We start from the raw sequence: 25,481 nt of genomic DNA, 5'->3' as shown, positions 1-25,481 counted from the left end.
TGAGAGGAAGAACAGGTTAGGGAGGCAGAGACAGGTTGGACTGGTTTTGGGATGCAGTGGGTGGAGGGGAAGAGCTGGGCTGGTTGTGTGGTGCAGTGGGGGGAGGGGTCGAACTGGGCTGGTTTAGGGATGCAGTTGGGGAAGGGGAGATTTTGAAACTGGTGAAGTCCTCATTGATACCATTGGGCTGCAGGGTTCCCAAGTGGAATATGAGTTGCTGTTCCTGTAACCTTTGGGTGGCATCATTATGGCACGCAGGAGGCCCATGATGGACATGTCGTCTAAAGAATGGGAGGGGGAGTGGAAATGGTTTGCAACTGGGAGGTGCAGTTGTTTGTTGCGAACTGAGCGGAGGTGTTCTGCAAAGCGGTCTCCAAGCCTCCGCTTGGTTTCCCCAATGTAGAGTAAGCCACACCGGGTACAGTGGATGCAGTATACCACATTGGCAGATGTGCAGGTGAACCTCTGCTTAATGTGGAATGTCATCTTGGGGCCTGGGATAGGGGTGAGGGAGGAGGTGTGGGGGCAAGTGTAGCATTTCCTGCGGTTGCAGGGGAAGGTGCCGGGTGTGGTGGGGTTGGAGGGCAGTGTGGAGCGAACAAGGGAGTCACGAAGAGAGTGGTCTCTCTGGAAAGCAGACAGGGGTGGGGATGGGAAAATGTCTTGGGTGGTGGGGTCGGATTGTAGATGGCGGAAGTGTCAGAGGATGATGCGTTGTATCCGGAGGTTGGTGGGGTGGTGTGTGAGAACGAGGGGGATCCTCTTTGGGCGGTTGTGGCGGGGGCAGGGTGTGAGGGATGTGTGGAGGGAAATGTGGGAGACGTGGTCAAGGGCGGTCTCGATCACTGTGGGGGGGAAAGTTGTGGTCCTTGAAGAACTTGGACATCTGGGATGTGCGGGAGTGGAATGTCTTATCATGGGAGCAGATGCGGCGGAGGCAGAGGAATTGGGAATAGGGGATGGAATTTTTGCAGGAGGGTGGGTGGGAGGAGGTGTATTCTAGGTAACTGTGGGAGTCGGTGGGCTTGAAATGGACATCAGTTACAAGCTGTTTGCCTGAAATGGAGACTGAGAGGTCCAGGAAGGTGAGGGATGTGCTGGAGATGGCCCAGGTGAACTGAAGGTTGGGGTGGAAGGTGTTGGTGAAGTGGATGAACTGTTCGAGCTCCTCTGGGGAGCAAGAGGCGGCGCCGATACAGTCATCAATGTACCGGAGGAAGAGGTGGGGTTTGGGGCCTGTGTAGGTGTGGAAGAGGGACTGTTCCACGTAACCTACAAAGAGGCAGGCATAGCTGGGGCCCATGCGGGTGCCCATGGCCACCCCCTTAGTCTGTAGGAAGTGGGAGGAGTCAAAAGAGAAGTTGTTGAGGATGAGGACGAGTTCGGCTAGGCGGATGAGGGTGTCGGTGGAGGGGGACTGGTCGGGCCTGCGGGACAGGAAGAAGCGGAGGGCCTTGAGGCCATCTGCATGTGGAATGCAGGTGTATAGGGACTGGACGTCCATGGTGAAGATGAGGTGTTGGGGGCCAGGGAATTGGAAGTCCTGGAGGAGGTGGAGGGCGTGGGTGGTGTCACGGACGTAGGTGGGGAGTTCCTGGACCAAAGGGGAGAAAATGGAGTCCAGATAGGTGGAGATGAGTTCGGTGGGGCAGGAGCAGGCTGAGACGATGGGTTGACCAGGGCAGGCAGGTTTGTGGATTTTGGGAAGGAGATAGAAACGCGCCGTGCGGGGTTGGGGAACAATGAGGTTGGAGGCTGTGGGTGGGAGGTCCCCTGAGGTGATGAGGTCATGAATGGTGTTGGAGATGATGGTTTGGTGCTCAGGTGTGGGGTCATGATCGAGGGGGCAGGAGGAGGTGGTGTTGGAGAGTTGGCGTCTGACCTCGGCGATGTAGAGGTCAGTGCGCCATACTACCACTGCGCCACCCTTGTCTGCGGGTGTTTGGTTATCTGCCCTAATACCTTCTTATGTGGCTTGGTGTCACATTTTGATTTATGGTGCACCTGTGAAGTGCTTTGGGACATTTTACCCCATTGAAGACACAATATAAATGCAAGTTGTCATTGTTATTATTGAACAACTGGAAGCCACAAATTGTACTGCCAAATATCCACCGTGCTGACCACAATGACAAAGGAGCTCTGTGTGACCATCCTTCATAGAAATTTAAATTTTCATATCAGTTGAACACATGCAGGTATGTCTGTTTTCTCCCAACATTAAAAACAATGAAGCACAAACTGGTGATGTTATGAACTCTGTGTGTGTAGCTGGTGTGAAATTCACACAGCAGTGTGCAGTGACCTCTTAGGCATGGCTTCACATCTTTGCTTCAGGTCAAGAATTAATCTGTATGATGAGCTATGCTGTCATTCTTGTGCCAAATGTGCATTTAAAACTGTTCTTTATTCATACAAAATTGACAGTATAACTTTAAATCTTTGAAATTCTGTTAATTCTTGTTGATAGGTTCTGAAGCTACTAATGGTTTGAATCATGCAGCAATGATTCTATATTGAAATGAGCAACAGGTTTAATATATTTAATGTGTAATATTAACTGGACAAATTGTTTGGATAGTAATGGTTTTGCACTTGCATTTATTTTCAGAAGAGATGCGCCATATAATGGAGACACCAAGGAACAAGCTAATTTAAGTCTTAGAAACAATAAGTTGTGGCATGGATATCAGCAAAGGCATTTATCAACTGGCTGTCAATTTTAGTAACTTTTGATTCCATACAGGAGAAATAAATATAATCCAACAGCTGACTATAAATGGTAATCCCTCTGAAGAAATTTAATTGACCGTCACCAGAACCCCTGTAACCGATATTCTGTTTACATCATTGGAAATCACATTTCTACTGATTTATTGCAGTGTCGGAATTAAAAGTAAACAGAATTGGTCCCCTTCTTTCCTGTCCTCAATAAGACTTGCACATTCTATTGTGCTCCTTCAGAAGCAGTTGTATTGCATTCATGATCCACGCAGAGGGTTCAGGCAGAGGGTCGTGCGTGTATTAAATGAGCTGCCAGAGGAAGTGGTGGAGGCTGGTATAATTACATTTAAAAGGCATCTGGATGGGTACATGACTAGGGATGTTTTACAGGGATATGGGCCAAATGCTAGCAAACAGAACTAGATCAATTTAGGATATCTGGTTGGCATGGACAAGTTGGACCAAATGGTCTGGTCTGTTTCCATGCTGTACAACTCTATGACTGTATGATGCTTGGCCGCTGAGTGTTTATGTTGGAGATAATGGGAACTGCAGATGCTGGAGAATTCAAAGATAATAAAATGTGAGGCTGGATGAACACAGCAGGCCAAGCAGCATCTCAGGAGCACAAAAGCTGACGTTTCTCTGATGAAGGGTCTAGGCCCGAAACGTCAGCTTTTGTGCTCCTGAGATGCTGCTTGGCCTGCTGTGTTCATCCAGCCTCACATTTTATTATCTTGGAGTGTTTATGTTGCTTGGCCAGTTGTAAACCAAATTTGTGGTTCCGTTGAAAACCAGTGACATTTTAAGATTCAGTAAAAATGTAACAGACATGCAGAGCATTTGTTCATAATCTGTCAATATCCTGGGGCGGGGTGGGGGGTGCGTGTGTGGGAGGAGCATGTTTATCATTGACCAGAAACTCAACTGGACTGACCACATTAACACAGTGGCTACAAGAACAGATCAGAATCTAGAAATACTGTGGCAAGTAACTCACCTCCTGACTTCTCAAAGCCTGCCCATCATCTACGAGGCACAAGTTGGGAGTGTGATGGAATACTCCCACTTACCTGGATGAGTGCAGCCCCAACAACACTCAAGAAGCTTGACACCATCAACACAAAGCAGCTCGCTTGATTGGCACTATATCCAGAAGCGTCCATTCCCTCCACCGCCAATGCTCAGTAGCAACAGTGTATACTATCTACAAGACTCACTGCAGAAATTCACCAAAGATGCTTAGACAGCACCTTCCAAACCCACAACCACTTCCATCTAGAAGGACACGGGCAGCTGATATAGGGAAACACCAACACCTTCAAGATCCCCTTCAAGTCACCATCCTGACCTGGAAATATATTGCCGTTCCATTTCTGAGGCTGGGTCAAAACCTTGGAATTCCCTCCCTAATGGCATTGTTGTTCAACCCACAGCAGGAGGACTACAGTGATTCATGAAGGCAGCTCACCACCACCATCTCCAGGGCAACTAGGGATGGGCGAGAAATGTTGGCCAGCCAGTGACACCCATGTCCCACAAATGAATAGAAAAAAAATCTAGTGAATGGAAATTTTCCAAAGGCTAGAGAAGGCAAAATGTCATTAGTTCCTAGGTTGTCATGTCGAGAAAAAGCATCCCATTGACATACTGAGGATAACTTTTACTTGGGTATAAATTAGCACCTTAAGGATAAAATGGACTGAATGACAACAAGCCCCAGTGAAAGTTGCAGTGATAAGATGAAAGTATTCACAGTAACGTTAAGCCTATATACAGCAACAATGCAAACTTGAATGAAGAGTTTGGAGTTCAATTCTGCATCTCCAATTTTGTTGAAGAATTTATATCTTTACCTCAATTTAAAGTGATATTTCTGTTTTTGATATAAATGCAACTTCTTTTTCTGATCCATACATTTAACAATACTGTATTAAATGAAGCTATCGTAGCTACTGTGGTTAGAAAAAGGTTAGAATGTTCTAATGTTAAACATCATGAAAAGAGTCAACATTGTTGGAAATGAGTAATACTCGGAATATTGATTGACTGAAATATAAATTTGATTACTACTCAAAACAGTATCATAAGTTGCTTTATTTAGCTGAAGTGTGGAATCTTATCTGTGCTTCTTTGCGTTAATAGACCTCTATAATCAATCTGAAGCATACATGTTAGAGTTATAAAGTCATTGTAGGAAACTTTAATGGTATTTTCTTATAGAACTCTTATTTAGTGGGTGCATAGTGGGCAGTTGCTTGAATGCTTTGTATTGTTCACTTACAAACGATAAATTGACAACCTTTCAGTAGGATTAGCAGAGAATCATAGAATTTGAGTGATGCTTTTAATTGAGAAAGCAGCAAATGCAGTAATCGTTGCAGGGAATTTGAGTTACTTTGCATCTACTTAATCTTTCTTCGGAATTCGCTCCGCAATACTGCAATCAATGTGATGTCAAACAACTTCATTCTGTGATCTTGTAGATTGGTTCTTCATCGCATAGTGTTATCAGATGCAACTGTGCTTTACGCTGAACAGATGCATGCCTATTTAAAATTATCAACCCAAGTTGCAGAAAAAACGGACTTTTAATCAGGACTTTAGTATGACTTCAAATTTGCTATGAAAACCTGCAACATGGTTTCAGTACATTTTTCTTGAATTGTGTGTCATTGGAATTATTTGAGAATACCAAAACTGTATCCTGTCAATATTTGCAGAGTTGTCACTTAATATTGTGGTTGAATTCTCGAAAGTAATTTTAAGTGAAACAACTTTAAGTGAAGCATGGCTTCCTATAGAAATCAATGTAAAAGCCAGAGTTGCGTTCCTGTAGACATTTCTTGCTTAGAAAGAAACAATACTACTGTGTACCAGACGTGAGCAGCACTGTGCATTTACAGCTGAGGTAACTTGTAAAACAAAATAAGTCACTTACTATTAAGTGACTATCATAGTGATTAAAGCGAAAAAAATTGTAATTCACATTTGGTGGGTTTTAAAATAGATATATCTTGTAAACCAGTGACATCTCTTCTACCAATATAACTGCTGAAATAAAAAGTGAATGGCATGTACTTCACTGTAAATTGGAAATCACAGTTCAACGAATATTATGATAACAATAAATTAAAGTTCATTTCAACAGTTGAAATGAGAAGGAAGAGCTAAATGTGACGTACATTGTACGTGTTGAATGAATAGATGGCATTGTATCCTCTGGCTCATTTCTGGAAGTTCCCTTTTCTACACTGCTAACAATCAGATATGAAGCAGAAATAAAGGAGTAGAAATGGAAGAAGCTCTGGGTTTTCCCAGCCGCAGTTTTCACCCCACTACAATGCAGAACCCCCAGGGTCAGGCCATGAAACTGAAAGCCAGACAGCAACGGTTGGGGGGGTACAAGTGCCAGAACCACCGTTAGTCCCCAATACTCGCCTCGAGCCTCACCCACTTCATTTCACCTCTCCACTGGCAATTCATATACGATCTGCCCCTTCTTCTCAGCTCCAAGCGGTCAGAGATTCCCCCCTCCTCCTGATCTCCATTCACACTTCTCCCAGAATCGGAACAAATAATCTGTGCCAGGAATGGCCTGTGTACAGTGGCACTATGCCATCTGCTTGCCCACTGTCAGAGCAGGGGGAGAGAGTAATTGGGATGTGGGCAGTATGTTGATCTGTGATTGATAACGTGCAATGTCAACTCCCACCTCCAAAGCCAATGCACAGATTGAATGCCAACAGCACATATGAATATAACAGGTAAAATAAAATGAAAATTGTAATTAGCAATAAAAACCAGGCCTGAAAGAATAATCAATATAAAAACAAAATAACATTTTGCAGGACAACTTAAACAAAGACATACTTTGTATTTTGTACAATATAAATAACTTAAAGCATTGCTCATTATTGATGAAGAAGCTTAACTTTTTGAAAGGTTGATGGATACCTGTGTTATTCTATATTAGTTTGTGGATTCTGGGAACTCTTGCATTTGTGGCAACATTAGGTCAGCATTTTAATCCTGGGAAAGGAAACACTGGGAGATGTTCTGTTAGCTGAAGTGATTCCCTTAGAGTCATAGAGTCATACAGCATGGAAACAGACACTTTGGCCCAACTTGTCCGTGCCAACCAGGCTTCCTAAACTGAACTTGGTCCTATTGGTCTATGTTTGGCCCATATCCCTCTAAACTATTTTATCTCTATACCTGTCTTTTTAATGTTGTAATTGTACTCGCCTGTACCACTTCCTCTGGCAGCTTGTTCCATATATGCGCCACCCTCTCTGCGAAAAGGTTATCCCTTAGATCCCTTTAAATCTTTCACTTGTCATTTTAAACCTGTACTCTCTAGTTGTAGACTCTCCTACCCTGGGGAAAAGACCTTACCTAGTCACATTATCAATGTTCCTCATGCTTTTATAATTCTCTATAAGGTTACCCTCAGCCTCCTACTCTCCAGGGAAAAAGTCCCAGCCTACCCAGCCTCTCCTTCTAATTCAAACCCTCCAGTGCCAGTAACATCCTTGTCAATCTGTTTTGAACCCTTTCTAGTTTAATACCATCCTTCCTATAGCAGGGTGATTATAATTATGTACAGTATTCCAAATATGGTGTTACCAATACCTTGTACAGCCATAACATGATGCCCTAACTCCTGTACTTAATGCTGTGACCGACTAAAGGCATGTGTGCCAAATGCCTCTTTCACCACTGTCACTACTTGTGTCGCCACTTTCAAGAAACTGTGAACCTGCACCCCTAGGCCTCTCTGTTTGACAACACTATCCAGGGACTTACCAATAACTGTGTAAGTCCTGCCCTTGTTCATTTTGTTAAAAGGCAATACCTCACATTTATCCAAATTAAACTCCATCTGCCACTTCTTAGCCCATTGGCCCAATTTAATCTTAAAAAACCTTCTTCAGTGTCAACTATAATGCCAATTTTGGGGTAATCTGCAGTCTTACTAACCATGCCTCCCATATTCTTATCCAAATCATATATATATATATGATGAACAACAGTGGACCCAGCATCGATCCAAGTGGCACACCACTGTTCACAGGCGTCCAGTCTGAAAAACAACCCTCCACCGCTTTACTTTGTCTCCTCCCCTCAAGCCAATTTTGTATTCAATTGGCTCGCTGTCCCTGAATCCCATGTGATCTAACCTCACTAACCAGCCTACCATGCGGAACCTTGTCGAAGTCCTTTTTAAAGTCCGTGTAGACAAGATCTATTGCTTTGCCTTCACCTATCTTCTTGGTCACCTCTTCAAAAAATTCAATCAAGTTTGTGAGACACAAGTTCCCACACACAAAGCCATGCTGACTATCTGTAATTAATCCTTGCCTTTCCAAATGCATGTAAATCCTGTCGCTCAGAAACCCCGCCAACAACTGACCCACCGCTGACTCTTAATTCATCTTTATACATTTTTACATAGGCTGAGATTTTTTTTCAGTGCAAGTCTCTCTCTGTCTGGAAGTGTAATCCTTTCTCTTGGAGTACTGAGCTAGAAAATCATGCTTTTTCACAAAAATATTTTTATGTTTGATCAAGTAGTTCCTGTTTTGGGGAACTAATTGTTTAAAGTATTTATACATCAAAATAAACTTTACAGAAGGTATTCTGCTATGTTCAAATAGCAAAGTAGAGTTATCTGATAAACTAAGAATTAATAAAACATTCCATTTTAGTCTAAGACAAAATTTGGGGTGGCATGGCATAATTTTCCTTTTGATCTATGACCCAACAGGTTAAATAGTACTGACAAGTAAAGGAACGTTTTGCTCCTGCTTTATTAAGAGTGTATTGTGCACTCTTTAAACCTATTTCACCTTTCTTTGGCTAAGCCCACATCTCTATGACATTATAAATATTGGCTGCAGTTTGGGAGGCTATTGACTTTTGACCCACAGATTGGAAGAGGTGCCAAGTTAGTTATAGCATCTAGTGCCAAAGAGTGAGGGCATTACTGCTCACTTGAGGTCACTTCCATAAACCAAGGGGAGTAATTTAACAACAGCAGCCAACAATTTGCAGTCAGTGTAATCTTATTGCGCCCAAGAGATAAATTTATTTTCTAAATGAGAAAAGATTTCAATTGCTGTAGGCAGGCCTGAGGCACCAGTTGCAGTATCAGCAGGCAATAGTTGCTGTTTTGCATGTCAAATGATAGATATTAGTCTGGATTAGTTTCCATGTTCAGACTTGGAGCTGTGGATCTAGCACAACCTGAATAAACAGTCCAAAGAATGGGTAGAAATTGTCTTTTATCTTCAAAATGAGCTGCCGGTTGTACGGTCACAGGTAACTCATTTCATTACAAGAAGCAAATGTTGGGCCATCTACCTTCCAGAAACAAACCTCCGGTGAATCTCTGAATGGGATTGAAAAGAGCTATGGTGGGTGAGGGGAGACCAGCTTTACCTGGCTACATAAAGAAGAAGAGAAATAAATTTCAAACGCTTAACTTTGGCTGGTAGCCTGGGGGCTGCTGATGAGTTCTGGGATTGTAAGCAGTGGACTCATGAGAGGACTAATTTGTCAAAGAGCTGCCTTATTAACTGCCACCATGAAATGAACACCTGAAGTGGCCCAATGCCTGAACAAGTTGGGATCAAATAAAGTCAGGTATGCCAGATCTCTGTGCCCAGATCATTGGGTTCAGTTATCACCAGGACTGTTCAATGAAAATGGTGCTGAAATACATGACTTCCCAGAACAAATCCATAAGACAAAGGACATGTGATTGATAGTGAACTCGCAAAGATTCAACAATATGCTGATTATCGTGACAAGTGAAGCTTCTTTGAAGCTACCAAGGCCATCTGGAGATCAAAATCAACTGGACAAAGTTCTGTGCTCATGGGTTGGTGTTTCTCAATTGAAGGGTGTGAATGTCATTTGTCACAAATGGAAGGTATATTTTCACCAACTCCTCAACTGAGAATCCATAATGCCCCTGATACTCTCCAGGCTATCCCCCTAATAGTAGAGTCTATGAGTGAATCATCATTGATTGGAGAGCTACAACATGCCTTCGTGTAGATGAGAAACAATAAAGGCTGCAAAGTAGTAGCCCAAGATAATAAAATGTGAGGCTGGATGAACACAGCAGGCCAAGCAGCATCTCAGGAGCACAAAAGCTGACGTTTCGGGCCTAGACCCTTCATCAGAGAGGGGGATGGGGGGAGGGAACTGGAATAAATAGGGAGAGAGGGGGAGGCGGACCGAAGATGGAGAGCAAAGAAGATAGGTGGAGAGGGTGTAGGTGGGGAGGTAGGGAGGGGATAGGTCAGTCCAGGGAAGACGGACAGGTCAAGGAGGTGGGATGAGGTTAGTAGGTAGCTGGGGGTGCGGCTGGGGGTGGGAGGAAGGGATGGGTGAGAGGAAGAACCGGTTAGGGAGGCAGAGACAGGTTGGACTGGTTTTGGGATGCAGTGGGTGGGGGGGAAGAGCTGGGCTGGTTGTGTGGTGCAGTGGGGGGAGGGGATGAACTGGGCTGGTTTAGGGATGCAGTGGGGGAAGGGGAGATTTTGAAACTGGTGAAGTCCACATTGATACCATATGGCTGCAGGGTTCCCAGGCGGAATATGAGTTGCTGTAGTAGCCCAGCTGAGGTTTTTGATGCTTTTGGCTATGTTGACATGAAGAATAATGGATTTGGAGGAAATGGACTTGGTACCAACCCCTCTCCAAACCCAACTTCAGGAATATGATAATTGTGATTACCTTCACATGAGAAAGTAAGTGATGACTTGGAGATTCCTGAGGTAGACTTCCCTCTTGACCATTGCAAATAAAATCCTGACACACATTCTCCTGAATTGCCTAACTACTGTGCTGGAGCTAATTGTTCCAGAAATCAGTGGTGCTTTCTACCTTCCAAAGAATTTTCTGGCATAAAGACCAAAAGAAATATCTGGAACTCTTCAATAAAAGCTAAGCTCCGAAGTTGGAAATCTGAAACAAAACAGGAAGTGGTGGAGAAACTCATCAATAACGAGAAAAACTAGAGTCAACATTTTGAGTCCAGTGATCCTTCCTCAGAAGGGTTTTCATTCACTGGATTCAATGTTAACTCTGTTTTTCCCTGGACAGATGCTTTCAGAAATAGTGAGCTTCCGCCCTTGACCGCGTCTCCCGCATTTCCCGCAACACATTCCTCACACCCTGCCCCCCGCCACAACCGCCCAAAGAGGATCCCCCTCATTCTCTCACACCACCCCACCAACCTCCGGATACAACGCATCATCCTCCGACACTTCCGCCATCTACAATCCGACCCCACCACCCAAGACATTTTTCCATCCCCACCCTTGTCTGCTTTCCGGAGAGACCACTCTCTCCGTGACTCCCTTGTTTGCTCCACACTGCCCTCCACCCCACCACACCCAGCACCTTCCCCTGCAACCGCAGGAAATGCTACACTTGCCCCCACATCTCCTCCCTCACCCCTATCCCAGGCCCCAAGATGACTTTCCATATTAAGCAGACGTTCATCTGCACATCTGCCAATGTGGTATACTATATCCACTGTACCCGGTGTGGCATCCTCTACATTGGGGAAACCAAGCGGAGGCTTGGGGACCGCTTTGCAGAACACACTGCTCGATTCGCAATAAACAACTGCACCTCCCAGTTGCGAACCATTTCAATCCCCCCTCCCATTCTTTAGATGACATGTCCATCATGGGCATCCTGCAGTGCCACAATGATGCGACCCGAAGGTTGCAGGAACAGCAACTCATATTCCGCTTGGGAACCCTGCAGCCCAATGGTATCAATGTGGACTTCACCAGCTTCAAAATCTCCCCTTCCCCCACCGCATCCCAAAACCAGCCCAGTTCGTCCCCTCCCCCCACTGCACCACACAACCAGCCCAGTTCTTCCCCTCCCTCCACTGTATCCCAAAACCAGCCCAGCCTGTCTCTGCCTCCCTAACCTGTTCTTCCTCTCACCCATCCCTTCCTCCCACCCCAAGCCACACCTCCATTTCCTACCTACTAACCTCATCCCACCTCCTTGACCTGTCCGTCTTCCCTGACTGACCTATCCCCTCCCTACCTCCCCACCTATACTTTCTTCTTCACCTATCTTCTTTTCTCTCCATCTTCGGTCCGCCTTCCCCTCTCTCCCTATTTATTCCAGACCCTCACCCCATCCCTCTCTCTGATGAAGGGTCTAGGCCCGAAACGTCAGCTTTTGTGCTCCTGAGATGCTGCTTGGCCTGCTGTGTTCATCCAGCTTCACACTTTATTATCTTAGCTTCTCCAGCACTTTCTGTTTTTGACTACAAACTCTTAATTGCATTCATCAACCTGAGCAAAGCATTTGATCCACTAAATTGTGAAGCTTTGTGGATGGTGTTCCAAAAGCTTGAATGTCCAAAAAGAATTACATACCTACAGTTGTTTCATAATGATATGTAGGAGATCTGAAACAAATGGCTTCAAATCTGATGGCGAACAATGGCCATGTGATTGCTCTTCTAATATTAACACAACCTACCTGAAAGTAGCTATTCACCTCATCAAAAGATCAACTACCTTCTGATACCAGTGTTAAATACTCACCTAGTGTGATAACTCGTTAACCTCAGCTATTTTTGTGCCAAAACTAAACCGACCATTGTAGATCTGTATGCCTATTATGTGGTATGTCTGCAATGTATTGCCCAGTGTGCACCAGGTTTGCAAGCCAATCTTAACCTTTTAATTCTGTACAAAAGAAACTCAGCCTGTCCTTAAATGTCACCAAAGATAAAACTCATATTAATCCATATCTAATCAGCAAAATGTTCAACCTCCCATATATGTTGAAGGAGTTACTGTGGAATATACTGAGCATAGCATCATGGAGTTATATAGCACAGACACAGACCCTTCAGTCCAACTCATCCATGCCAACCTTATTTTGAAAACTGATCTAATCCTATTTGCCAGCTTTTGGCCAATATCCCTCTAAACCCTTCCTATTCATGTACCCATCCAGATACCTTTTAAATGTTGTAATTGTACCAGCCTCCACCACTTCGTCTAGCAGTTCATTCCATACATGCACCATCCTCAGTGTGAAACATTGCCTTGCCTGTCCCTTTTAAATCTTTTTCCTCTCACCTTAAACCTATGCCTTCTAGTTTTGGACTCCTTACGCTTGGCTATTCACCCTATCCATGCCCTTCATGATTTCATAAACCTTTATAAGGCCACACCTCAGCCTCTGACACTCCAGAGAAAAATGCCCCAACCTATTCAGCTTCTCCCTAAAGTTCAAACCTTCCAATCATGGCAACACCTTTATAAATCTTTTCTGAATCTGTTACAGTTAAACAACATCTTTCCTATAACTAAGGAGACCAGAACTGAATGCAATATTCCAGAAGTGACCTCACCAATGTCCTGTACTGTCACAACATGACCTCCCAACTCCTATGCTCATTGCACTGACCAATGAAGGCAAGACTGCCAAATGCCATCTTCGCCACCCTGTCTACCTGTAACGTCACTTTAGAGGAACTATGCACTTGCACTCCTAGATATCTTTATTTGGCAACACTTCCCAGGACCCTACCATTAACTGTATACATCCTGCCCTGAAATGTCTTATGAAAATGTAACACCTCATATTTATCGAAATTAAACTCCATCTGCCACTACTCGGCCCATTGGCCCATCTAATCAAGTTCCAGTCGCATTCTGAGGTAATTTTCCTGACTGTCCATTTTTCCACAAGCTTTGGTGTTGTCTGCAAACTTACTAGCCATGCCTCCTATATTTGCATCCTCATCATTTATATCAACTACAAATAGCAATGGACCCAGCATCAATACTTGAGGCATACTATTGTCACAGGCCTCCTGTCAAAAAAAAACCTTCCACTACCATCCTCTCTCTTTCTTACCTTCAAGCTAATTCTGTATCTAATTGACCAGCTCCCGCTGGATTCTATTTGATCTAACTTGGATAACTAGTCTGCCGGGTAGAACCTTGGCGAACACCTTGCTGAAATCCATTGAGACAACATCCACCGTTCTGCCTTCATCAATCTTCTTCAGAAAAACTCAACCAAGTTAGTGAGACATGATTTCCCAAGCACAAAGTCAATGCTGTCCAACAGCGCAAAGTCAAACCTTTCAGAATTTTCACTGGGAATGGTGGCCATCATAATCCTGCCTGGCAAGAAGAGGCAAGAAAAGACATGGAGCTGGGACAGAAGGTCAGGCACCTCTTGAAAAGTAATTTAGGGCATTTTTAGGAGCTAATGGAGGTATTGGCAGCATGTGAAGGGAGGTCAGTCAGGGAGAGAGTAGAAACGGGAGACTTCTCTCAGAGGACCCAGGATGAGTCATCATCAAGTACTCAGGCCAGTTGGGAGCACTTAGGAGGCATCTTTGGAACTCATTAACACAACGGCACCACTCAGGGGCCATCTCGTCTTTGGCCCCACCTTTGGATTTGCTAGTTGATTCGGCAACCCCAAGTGCAGCAGAAAGTGGAGCTTTCCACTGGGCAAATTGTGCTTCCCGGCAGTCTGGCAGTGGGAACAGGTCTGCAATTACAGGATTAATTCCAATTCCCTCGATTGGCATGAAAGTCTCAGCTGAACTGCAGAGTGACAAAATCTTTACTTTGCTACCCTGTCTCAGAATATTTTCCATTCATCAACCAGTGTGGATTCTCCTTTTCACTACTACTCGTGCTTGATGACAGTGAAACCAACAATGGTGGTAATTTGTGCTGAATTATGAGCAATTATTTTTCCTCTGTCAACCCGTGGATACTTTAGCAAGACCCCTAACTGAGTACTCATACAGCCAGCTAAAAGAGGAGATCGTCATTCCCTTCAGTCTCCAGTTTGAGGTTCAAAAAGCTTCTTGTGACCTAGTCTTCTCAATATGCCTGCTCATACACATATGTCATTGAAAATGTCATCTCCAAGTTTCATCACTAATAAGTACTTATAAATGACAGCCTTATACTTAGAGATTGAAGCATTTCATTGCGAGAAAAATGCCAGTGCTATAAATACGTGTGTAATATATCATTAAATTTCCTCACTAGATTTTTAGAAGTTCATAATTAAAGCATGCTGTTATGTGCTGAAAATTAAAGTCCATGCCTTACATTCCCATGACTAATTTCACATGTCATTTAGATTTTCATCCTTATTCAAAGAACAGTTGATATACAGTCAACTGTACTATCAAGATTATCATCTGTGAAGAAATTGTAGTGATTGACAATGGAGTCCTTTGAACATGTAATAATGTGTTCTAGACTAAAAGAAAACCTGCAGTAGGAATAGCAGCCACTTGAAACCAGGTAAAATATCACTGAGTACAAAAATGCCCCTAAAAATTGATTTCTTTTTGATACAAGGTAACTTGAGGAAACTTTCTTTTAAACCTCCCTTTCTACTGCTTCACATTACAACAGGAAAAAAGATTGTCATATGATACATTCAAAAATGTTGAGAAGGTTAATTGATTTTTTTCAAAAAAAATTATATGATTTGACTCAAGTCACATATTGCTGTTGTGCTTTCCTTTGCGTTCCTTCCTTCCATCATTGAGTCCTGTTTTGCCCTGCTCTTTGCTTGCCTTAACTGGCAGCTCATGTTCTATCTGCCACTGCATATCCTTGCCAACTTCTATTTGACTGTATAACTTGTCTTCTTTCAAACCACTGATCAATTTTATAAGTACCAAACTGATTACCTACACCTTTATAAGAAACCAAGTGATGCATAATTTGCTTGAATTTATTTTTGAAAATACTTCCTTTTTTGACATCAGTGAAACAGAACTGTAAGTCAAGAAAACAGTTCCTAAAAAGACAAACACAATCTTAATAATAGTCTTAACATACATATTCAGTGTAAAAATTTAAACAATATATATAAACTCTCTTTCAAAAATTTCCTAAGAAATAATGTAAATCGGCCAGTTTGGTGATTATTCACCCCTTTCACACTAAATCTTTGTTCAGAGAATTTTATCTGTCCTCACTCCAAGATGTAATTCTCCTTGTGAATACTATTTACATGAACCAGTGCCAGAGGCTGATACAATTGCAGTGTTTGTGTCTAATTTTGAGAGAATTAAATTAATCAAACATTAGATTCATTTCTCAATATTTGCGCTAACATGTTTGGAAGTGTTTTTTGGTAAAATGCTGCACAGACATTTCAAATGATGTAAACTGCAAAACAAAGAACAGAGAATGTTTCTCATGTTTTTTTGACTGTAGAATTTTTGAATTATGTCATTTTTCTACCTGTAAACCTGGGCGTGGTACAGATTTTAATTTAAAGCAAAGGGATCTATGTTGTTTTGGAATATACATTTGTCATTTTAACTAAGCTAGCATTTTCTCTTGCTCTCTGTAGGCACTAAATAGAAATGTTATTCCTTAGTAAATGTATTGTGATATTGTTTGTTCCACAGCATGTATATTTTCAATCTGAATTATAAATATATTTTGAGACTGAACGTACAACATAGGATGAATAAATCATCATAAAGTGCTTCCATAAATCTGACTGCTCCAAACTGGCAGGATAAAACAGGCCTTTATTGTGGGAAGATAGTGAAGACTTATTATAATTAACCCATTACTGCTATTGCTTTTAGACATTTCATCATTAGCGTCTGTTTGTGTGTCTTGTTGATATTTAAGCACTACTGTATTGGATTGACAGTAAGTATTTGTAGCTATTGTATTACATACAATTTGCTGTTAATGTGTTAAGTGAAATGTGTGACATTAGGATTATTTCTGTGAAACAAACTAAAAATGTAAGACGGTTCACTGTTGATAATGTAAAAAAAAGTTCTCAAAAAAGAAGGTTGCAGTAATGTTGCCAAACAGATGCAAAAGGATTAAAGGATTAACTCCAGGGTCAGGGCTATTCGCTTGCTAACATATTCATGGCGTTAACGATAGGGCAGTTCACACCTACTGTCACTAGAAGGGAAAAAGGGTTTAGTGCTTTTGTATCCTAAGGTTTTTAACTCACAAGTAGTATATATGGACAATTGATGAGACTCCTCTATATTGTGAAAGAATAAATCAGTTTGAAATGCTGTGCCTAGAGAGTGGTTTGATATTCTGAAATTATATACTAATCGGATTAGGACACATAATAGTAGAATGTTGATTGACTTTTAATGTATTTCTATAATTTCTGAAGTTCAAGTTAAAATAGCAGAAAATGTGTGCCATTATAGATTTCAGCCTACAATATTTAATAGTAAAGAGAAGACACTTAACCCCAGTGGATGGCAGTATGCTGCTTTTGTATGAAATCACTGTAACTAAAACCATAGATTGATTTGGAATATTTTCTCCGATTCATTGAGTATTCTGCAATTTTCTTTTCACTGTATTAGATGCAGTATGGTGTTTGCATACTTGTGATTTTTCTGAAGAACAGCAGTTCATTAGTGAACGTGTTTAAACATTAAAAAAATTTCTTAGAAGTATTGAACACTTTAGAACATCTTAAGTAATATCTATAAGGGCGTGAAGAGAAAATGGCACTTTAACGCTTACTTTGGTACTTTAAGTATCACTTAACACTCAAAAATGAGTAAAGGAGTAAACTAAGAATAGCCTCAAGCCTAGAGTCACTTATGGCGTCATCATTGCTTGTCCAAGTAGGGATATGAGCCAACAGTGCTACAGATTCACACCTAACATTTTAGCACTGGCATTACTTGACTCGTGGAGTTCCATGAACCCATTCTGGTGATTTGATTTTGACAGCTTGGGAACTCATGATTCCTAAAATTGAACCTATGGCAAATATTTTGTCACCCAAATATAGGTTTATTAGAAAGTGTCAGTGATATACTGCCGTGGCAAGGTGGTGGAGCAGCAGTTGGCTACTTGGGAATGTAACTTGGCAAAGGCATGAAGATAAAGTTATATGAAGTGGATTTTCTCCATCTTGCAGCTATCTGATCTGAACTCCTCACAAGCTGTATAACCAGTTACTTTAACAACACAGGAACAGTATGTACCAACTACATATTTACAACTTACAGCACTGGGCACTCTGCTTTTAGTAGAATTAACAGCATTAAAAGAGACAGAGAGCTATTTAATATCCTAACTAAAGACATGGAAATTTTTTTTCGCAAATTCAATGTTGTTTGCATGTTTTGTGCTAAAGGGAAATGCTTTTAAAAAGACCGATCTGATAGAGAGAAGAGAATGAGATGGCAAGCTAATTATTTTTTCAACCAAATAGTGAATATTCAAAGTTCATTTATCCTCCCTGGGGAACCTTGTTGCAGCTACAATTATAGTCAGCATTTTTTCCCACATTGTAAATATGTTAATTATTACATTTACAAAGTAACAGAATTAGTTGTTCGTGTGCTGCTTGACAGAGCAAAGAAATAATGGCAATGTTCCTATGAAGACTTTTTATACCTTTATCAAATGACTGAAATATCTATTTTTGTAAGCCATATCATCAAATGTAAGATGCAGACCCCTCTACAATTACTGGCTGTGACCAGGAGGACCGTGTTCATCCTGGCTCGTTGGGAGTTCTCCAAGGTAATTGAAATTCTACCTCCATAGAGTTCAGATGAGAAGTGATATGAAGATGTGGGAAAACCTGAGCTGAATTGATTTTTTTTCCCCTTAATGTTTGGACAAAGAAATAACTTAGCTAAGTGTAGCAGAGATGATAAGCACATTCAGTCATGGTAGATTAAGAAGCCTGCATCAGTTAACACAGACTGTATTTTATTCTCTCTCTATGTGCTGCCATGTTTAGATTGGAGATTAATTGCAATGGAATTACTGTACGTCTGTTTGTTTTTTTAACAATTGCAAATTACATTAAACAGCCGATGTGTTTTCTAATATGATTGTTCTTACCTGATAATTGGGATGGCGCCACATGAGATTTTGATAAGAAATTCATAAACACTCCCTTATGAAGCCCTCATGACTTCATTTTGTGACTATCAAGGGTGACAAATTATTTGAAGAAAGTAAACCTATACACAAAACACAATGCTCTGTTTCTTCCAACATTATAACTGTTTGTTTATTTTTCAAATATTTGCCCTGTGTTATCTGGCATATGATGAGGAATAAAATGAAATGTTATACAGTGGCAGTGTTTCCTGTTAATTTCTTTATTTGCTCCTCTCGCAGCCTGATGGCTGTACTTGGGCAGAAAGTATGAAATTGTTATCTGCTGGTGCAATTAGAGATCAGCCTCTTTCATTCCAATCCTGTTTGAAGATTGATTTGATTTTCGTCCAATAACACAAAAAAATAACAGAACACAGCTTGGGTTTTGCGCAGATATCTGTAGCTGTGAAGTGTTAATTGCAATTTAGATAAGGATTAGAAGGACCATATCTCAGTAGACCACATTTATTTGCAAGTGCTATTCTGAAATGCACCAGGATTCTCAGGTTTTGTGTGTGTGTGTGTCTGTGTGTGTATCTGTGTGTGTGTGTGTGTGTGTGCATGCGCATGCTTCTGTATGTGGTCCCTTGTGTACCTGCTTTCAGATAATAGAGGTTAAACAAGCCCTCTCACCAGCACCACTCCAGTTAAGGTTTTGGGCAGTGGCACCGCAGGCTCTGTGCAAATTCTCACATACACAGATTGATCCGGTCTACTGGTATCTCTTAAGACTGATTTAGAGGACTGTCTCCTCACATCTCCCGCACCCCAACCTCCTTTCATTCTGCAGATTACTAGGCAGTCGTCAGTTTAGTCGGGGTGTTGTTGTTCTGTTAAATTCAGTCAGATTCATGTTGAGTATCCAACTGATTAATTAAGTCTACGATATTTGCTGGCCAGGAACTGAAATTTAGTTCTTATTATGGATCACGGATGAATTTGTTGTGAGCACATTGCTCCAAGGAATGGTTGAGAAATACAATTTGTTATCATGTAGAATATAATGGTTGGCTTGGTAGCCACTTTCTATTGACTGCCTGGCTGTTGTTTCTGTGGACTTGTACCCTTAATGGTAATGTCCTGGGGAGTGTTGCTGAACAAAGAGACCTTGGAGTGCCGGTTCATAGTTCCTTGAAAGTGGAGTCACAAGTAGATAAGATAGTGAAGAAGGTGTTTGGTATGCTTGCATTTATTGGCCAGTGCATTGAGTATAGGTATTGGGAGACCATGTTATAGCTGTGCAGGACATTGGTTAGACCACTTTTGGAATACTGCGTGCAGTTCTGGTCTCCCTGCTATAGGAAGGATGTTGTGAAACTTACAAGGGTTCAGAAAAGATTTAGAAGGATGTTGCCAGGATTGGAGAGTTTGAGTTATAGGGAGAGGCTGAAATAGGCTGTCTATTTTCCCTGGAGTGTCAGAGGCTGAGGGGTGACCTTGTAGATGTTAATAAAATCATTAGGGGCACAGATAGGGTGAATGGCCAACGATTTTTTCCTCATGATGGGGGAGTCCAAAATTAGATGGCACAGGCTTAAGGTGAGAGTGGAAAGATTTAAAAAAGGTCTCAAGGGCACCTTTTTCACACAGGGTGGTGAGTGTATGGACCAAGTTGCCAGAGGAAGTTGTGGAGGCTGGCACAATCACAACATTTAAAATGCATCTGGATGGGTATATGAATAGGAGGTGTTTAGATTGATATGGGCCAAATATGGGCAAATGGGATGCAATTAATTTAGGATATCTTGTTGGCATGGACAAGTTGGACTGAGGGGTCTGTTTCCATGCTGCACATCTCTATGATTCTATGTCGTCCTCCCCAGAGAAAGTGATACACTTAGCTGCAACTGATAAAATACTTCAAGTTTGATTTTTACTTTGAATACATTGAAACTTCCAGTGAAGAATTAAAAAATATATACATTCACAGGATGTGGCCATAGCTAGCTAGGCTAACATTTATTGTCCATCTCCTTAGTTCTGTGGATGATATGGGGGGAGAAAAATCCTAAAATTAATTTTAGAATTGCAAATCGTGTTACCTCAGTTTTGTTGTTTATATAAGTAAAAAGTATTTTGTGCCTGACTCGCACTGGTAAAGCATAGGTGGGACAAAAATGCAAATATGTTTTTCAAATCAGTTTGGGGTTTAACATGAGTACATTTATAGTTAACAAGAGAAATATCATTGTTTTCATACACCTTTAGTGTCATCCTCGCTGAACTTGCAAGGATTTGGGACTGTAGGATGTAAACACTGCAGGCATTGGGTAGCTATGAGTCCATCACAATCATTCTGGGTGTGATCATAAAAGCAGCGACTTGAAATATGACTTTCTTTGTTTGAAATTTGTGTCATACCATTTAGGCAATTGTTACATGAATATTACTAAAAAAGGTTGTGAAATAAAAACAATAAATTAATTTGTGCATTTAAATAGGGTTAGTGGTGAGATTAAACCATGTGCGAAGGTATCGGTAGGGACATCAGAAAGGGTCAAGCGCCCTATAAACCGTAACTACTACTTTCACTTATCATTTTCAGTGTATTTCCACCTTGTGTCAGAAATAATGTCTCTTTCAAAAGCTTCAGCTGCTGCAACCGTTTAGATCAAGGACATGTGAATAAAATGATCTGTGAAATGTGGCCTGGGAGGGAAGGTGATGGGGCTCTGCTTGATTCCTAATTAATTGACAATTTTAATTACCCGCATGCTATGCATTATTTGGAGCGGGTATGGAGTGCGGGATTAAATATATTGTCGTGGCTAAAGCGTTATGGCTCATGATTAGTTGACATGAAATGGAAAGCCCCAATTCACTTTGGTAGCTTAAAAAGGCTAAAACTGATATATTGTGTACTGATAGGGTACATATAAATACAATGTTGGGACTGGAAATAGTATGTTTAGTTTGAAGAATTACATTTTTATAAAAATGACAAAAATGAATTAACATAATATTGAAGATTGACTTGCTTATATCAAGTAACTTCCTGGAATCCCTTTCTGTCCATGTTGGATATTAAACAATCATAGTCCTAAACAGATCCAAACTAAAGAATGTTGTACATTTTTTTCCTTGAACATATGTAAATTATTTTTCCACTGTATGAATACTATCATAGGGTTTAAATGGGGTGAACATTTTGAATCTATTTCCCTGAATATACTCATCGCTTGATTTAGTGTTGAAGTTTTTAATAGCATCAAAAGCAGACCACCCACAGGCCAAGAAGATCTATTAACATATCAAAATAGTAGGGTGCCTGAGACCTGCTACCTTCTCTTCAATGTGACAATTGAATTGTCTGATCACATGGAGATTATTTTATCTGTTGTTCTTATGAATTGGGCAACAATGTGCATTTCTGGAGCAAACTCTATAACTGCATGTAGCCTTTCTTTAATTTCCTCTTCTTTCTGAAAGTAAATGCATGTTGGCAAAGCCTGTAGTTGCAGATTAAGAGCATTGTGGATATTCATTGTGCTTTCTGGAAGGAAGCATAGAGTCATCACTGCCCTCTATTGTCAAAAATGGAATAGCCAGATATTTTAACGACCAGTGTTGAAGCTACTGATCAGTTAAATAACACATTCCTGAAATGTCTTCTGCTACTGCTGATATGAAATAAAACTATACCCAGACCTTCTTGGTCAAAATAACTGGCACGACTGTTTATTGTAGGAAACATGGGATAATTAAATAAGAATTACTTGAAAGTGATTATTAAAAAGATTTATAACTTCTTAAATGGTGCTATAAATACAGAAACATTCTGATTAAAATATTGGGATTGCAAAGTAGATGTCAATGTAAAATTCAAGGCGATGCAAAAAATCCATCTGAAGATTGTTTTGGGTACATTCTGTAGTCAGTAGAAACATTCCTCTGAGCCAGTGATTACAAAACATTCAGCAAGCACTTTTGAAAAGCATGGTTTTAGACATCAGGTCAATATTGTTTGCGTTTTAGTTCGTTTCCTACACCTAAATACTTACAACTCCTGCTGATGAGGATGGCAGTAAGAAATTGTTCAAAATAAAGTCTGCCTTCCAATGTTAAAATGTATGTAAAGACAAAAGGTAAGGAACAAAATGATGCAAATACACAGTAAAACTCAATTTATCACCTGGCAGCCAAAGGTACCTCAATTCTTATTAATTGTTTGATTTGCGTTGACCTGTATAATTTGTGTTTATGATCCTCGTCTTCTCACATACTTTTAAGGGCATGTTAATAGGACACCTATAAGGAATGCATTTGGATTATTTCTAGCATTGACAAGCTGATTGGTTGATATTTTCCTCGTCCGTTTTTCAGTAATAAAAGAAATTGACCTATTATAAGTTTCACTAAATGTAATTCAGTACTTCAAGGTCCTTATTGATTCACTATTACTTCATTGCAGTATTCTAGTTTACAATATTAGCTTGTTAAGACAGTACTCTTCAAAATTGTTTTGAACATTTTTGCATTTATGGTTCACATAAGAAGACACCTGTGACTATTGTAAACCTTACAGCATGGCAAAAATAACCAGAATTAAAAGGGCAAAGCAAAGCACAATACTTATATCCATTTGAGCATAAGTTTTTAAATTGGGTGATTAGTGCATTTTAATGCTACGCTCCATATTAGATTTTTGAATTTACAGATCATTAGTGCATAAAGAGTACTGCATGAAGTTAATATTTTAAAGTGGCACCAGTACTTTATGGGTTAACATAGTTGTGCTGAGACGTGGATTGGTCATTAATAGAGCAGTTGATATTAATCTGAATTAATTTAGAAATTAATATTCTGATTTTGTGAGTGTGGTACCATTTTCATGCAATTTGTGATCTACTTCCCACAATTAATGAGTGTTCTGCCTGGTTGGATGTAAGAATTAGACAAATGTGAAATACTAATATTAATTGGAACAAATATACCAGCAAATGCCACCACTTTCCTTATAGAAATGTCATTTTGTTTGGGAGGGTGGAAATTTTCTGTTGATACTTTTATCAGTGCGTCAGAAAGATATGCAGCATGGTTCAGTAATAGTTTTTAGGGTGCCCTTTTCTGTTAGTGCACGTATTGCTAAGATTCTTTGTGAACCCTGTCTCCATAAAAGTGAGGCATTTTTACATGGTAGACATTGTGTGGTCATTAGACTACTTACATTGTCGTTCCATTGAACAATGACATGTTTACACTGGCTTTATGAAGAAATGTATTCTGTATATGAATACACAGCAGATTGCTTATGCTTGCTTCTGTGCTTATTGCCAAACATTGGGTTAATGTAAAGCTTGTGTTCAGAAAGGATGCAGAATTCTCACGTTAACAAGTACAAAGTGGCTGGGTCTGTGCCGAAGCAGATTCTGCAGGTTCTGTTTGTACACACTGGCCAGTTGACACAGTCCCACCAAAAAGCTGAATTCGACACAAATAAATATGAAATGTGTCGAGGTGGTCAATACCACATGATCCAGGCCATTGCACATGATAACATTTCTTCTAAGCAGCACATCAGAGATGAAGTAGATTGTTGGTATGTACTGTCAGGACAGCATATAACAATATCAAAGTCTGGTCATGTGCAATTGATGGAGCTAGGTGCATGGTTGCTCCTCCTGTTTGTAATCAGAAAGGATGAAAAAAAGATGTTTTGTCATTATATATATACAACAGTTTTTTAAAGGGATATGTGGAAAATAGAATAAACATCACATTTCTATTTAAAATGTTCACTTGGGTGATTTGAAAGTCAAAGGAGCTTGTACAATCATGCGGTGTTTTATCTGAAGAGCTAGCTATAAATGTAGTGTGAGGAGAGTTTGTGTATCTTGGCTGTGAAAATCTGGGAAAAGGACCATACTTCAATTGCCTACAATGCCAGAAACTTCCAAATTGACCAGTGAATGCTGTTTTCAAATGGCATTTTTTAATGTGGATGATGATATTAAATCACAGTGTTTGGTTTGAATTTTGGATAAGTTGAATTTAAATTGTAAGATAAAAAGAAGTATGAAAATTAAAAACATAAAAAGTGCAGAAGTTTTGTTTCCAAATACATTTTCTGTTTCGTTAGACAAATCTGTGAATTATAACAACAGTTATTAGGGAGCAAGCATTTGGTCTATGATACATGGCAAATATATGTGGACAGTTCATTTCTAAAATCTGGATGCAATGAAATTGTATACTGATGAAATCTCAACTGAATGTGATCATTATCTATACAGTACTTGGAGAGAATTCTTCTTTGTTAAATATTTTTAACTTGCATTGAGTGATTAACAAACACTTTAGGAAACACTTGCAAAAAATGCAGTTGCCAGCATAATTGTGCCTGCAGAATGGTTAATTTGACATCAGAAGCAATTCTGAGGCAGCTTTGCTTTTGGACGGTAAAAAGGGTTTACATTGGGTTAACGGAATGCAGGGAGACAGCCAGCTGTTGGAGCTCGCATCACTTGAAGGAGACCCTGATTGGAGGAGCTGTATTTCAGAACAGTTCTTGCAATGGGTTTGACGCCGGTTAGCCTTTCTACAATTGCTTCAAGCCAGATTGTCGTATTGCTCTGTAGCAAGCAATTCATGTCAACACAGTAAAGATATTGGTGTTTGTACAGGGGAAGCATTTATCATCTTACTTTTAGTGAATCTTTAGTTTCAAGTTGGATAGGAAGGTGTGATTTTTCCCTAAATGTGATTCGTCAGTTTTCTTCTGAATTTGCGAGAAAGAAAAAAAATCACTTTGGGAAATTTTGAAAATATGTAAGTAATGTAGCTGGTTAATTTGTAAAACTA

At 40.6% G+C, this 25,481-nt stretch overlaps 1 protein-coding gene across 8 annotated transcripts in view; it reads left to right on the top strand.

Moving 5' to 3' along the window:
- Positions 1 to 25,481, top strand: part of esrrga (estrogen-related receptor gamma a) — a 247,058-nt gene that overhangs the window by 119,903 nt on the left and 101,674 nt on the right. The gene's annotated exons all lie outside the window — the stretch shown is intronic.

The sequence above is a fragment of the Stegostoma tigrinum genome, chromosome 9 (genome assembly GCF_030684315.1).
Source record: "Stegostoma tigrinum isolate sSteTig4 chromosome 9, sSteTig4.hap1, whole genome shotgun sequence".
NCBI lineage: Eukaryota > Metazoa > Chordata > Chondrichthyes > Orectolobiformes > Stegostomatidae > Stegostoma > Stegostoma tigrinum.
This window is presented reverse-complemented; position numbering and strand designations above follow the sequence as displayed.